The sequence below is a fragment of the Hypanus sabinus genome, unplaced genomic scaffold, assembly GCF_030144855.1.
Source record: "Hypanus sabinus isolate sHypSab1 unplaced genomic scaffold, sHypSab1.hap1 scaffold_1033, whole genome shotgun sequence".
NCBI lineage: Eukaryota > Metazoa > Chordata > Chondrichthyes > Myliobatiformes > Dasyatidae > Hypanus > Hypanus sabinus.
Window position 1 is genome coordinate 146,784 of NW_026779086.1, and position 1,685 is coordinate 148,468.

Here is a 1,685-nt window from a genome sequence, read left to right on the forward strand (position 1 = left end):
GATCAACAATGTTTCCAGACAGGGAGATTTGTTACACAGTCACTGTAATTGTCGGTATCCCGGGTAAGTACCTTTCGATTACTTATACGGAAGCAGAGACCTCACGCCGCGCTCAGCTACTGATGAGTGAGTGAGTGTGTGTGCCTGTCTGTGAGCTGCTGATTGTGCATCGGTGAACAGTGGCAGGCATGCAATGATGTTTGTCCGACAGAGCAAATTATAGGAGGCTAGTGCGATGTGCTGGGGAATTAGCTCAAATGGTAGAGCGCTCGCTTAGCATGCGAGAGGTAGCGAGATCGATACTCGCATTCTCCATCGGCATTTTGTATTCAGAGGATTCGTCGCATCAAATCCCTGAACTTGAAATGCACAAAAGATGCGGTTGTGCGGAAAGTGTCTCTGTCAAAGGGCCGGGAGAAATTGTCGTAGGTGTGCTGCGTTGAAAGCAGATTGGAGGGAAATCCGGCTGGCAGCTGATGTTTCAGTAATGCATGAGCTGCAGGCGACGATTCAGGCATAAATCAGGTGAGTGGTTAGAAGGACATTGCCCTGGTTACTGGGTGAAAAGAGAAAGCTGAGTAACCTTTGATTTGAACGGGCGAGGACGATCAAAGAGCTGTGTTGGAATCGTAGTGTCCCGAGAATTGTCAGAAGCGCGGTGATAGGCGTCATCCCGTGGCTTGTGGCCCCCAGTGCTGGAAGGACGACATAGTTGCCACAGGCAGGCTTTTGCCATCGGTCGACAGATGCCAGTCTGAAATCTGCATCATGATTGTCGGTAGGAGCCAACGTGGAGAAACTTGGTGTCGCTTTTCCTTCGATAGCTCAGTTGGTAGAGCGGAGGACTGTAGAGGAAACGGAGTCATCTTTAAGTCCTGATCCTCGATGGATCAGGACTTATTTTACGGTGCCCATCATCAATTCCATACCACAGCCTCGCCATGATTGAAACTCCCCCGCGAACGTGGCATTTGTGGACAAGGAGCTGGAATTTCTTTTACACCATGTTAACATCATTTTAAAATTATGCTAAAATGTTTCGACATCTTTGGTAATATAATAATGAAATAAACTGAATTTAACTGTATTAATGAATACAAACCATAAATGTGCTAAGCACTAATCGTACAACAGTTACATTGAAAAATTTTAGCTTCAACGTATGTGCATTGTCATTGTTTGAAGTTACAACACTGTCAAAGATGGTCACAATAAAGACAGAATAGAAGTCTTACTTTTAAGAAACCACCAACGTCGTCCCGTCAGGACATTTCACTGTTGCATCCTCCCTGTCAATTGTGACTGCCTGACAGTGTCTACGTGTGTTGTGTGTTATGTTTGGTCATCGTTTGACTTGCATATTACAGATTTAAAAAACATTACAAGTGCCGAGTACTTTTAAGACCGGGTAACAATGTTCTGCTCAGAGCAATGGTTTGTCCCCGAAGCAGTAAAATAAAACAGAGGGATGGTTGCTGCGGTGCAAGATCTTGGTTTCAGAATCTGACCTTGCAATCGAATAGTAACTCAGACTTTCGGAAAGAAGCGTAGATGCGCACTTCAATTACACTACCCCTCTCCTTGGAGATACCGCGCTTGGAGTTCTGTGAACAGTCTTGGTCGCCCTGTGATAGGAAAGCCAGAAGTCCGCTGAAAAGAGTGCAGTCGGTATTTACAAAGATTTG

At 45.5% G+C, this 1,685-nt stretch overlaps 1 non-coding gene across 1 annotated transcript; it reads left to right on the forward strand.

Annotated features, from left to right (window-relative positions):
- The first annotated feature begins 242 nt into the window (after nt 1-242).
- Nucleotides 243-315, forward strand: trnaa-agc (transfer RNA alanine (anticodon AGC)). Its single transcript has one exon. It is a non-coding gene; the product is annotated as a tRNA-Ala (tRNA).
- Nucleotides 316-1,685: the final 1,370 nt, after the last annotated feature.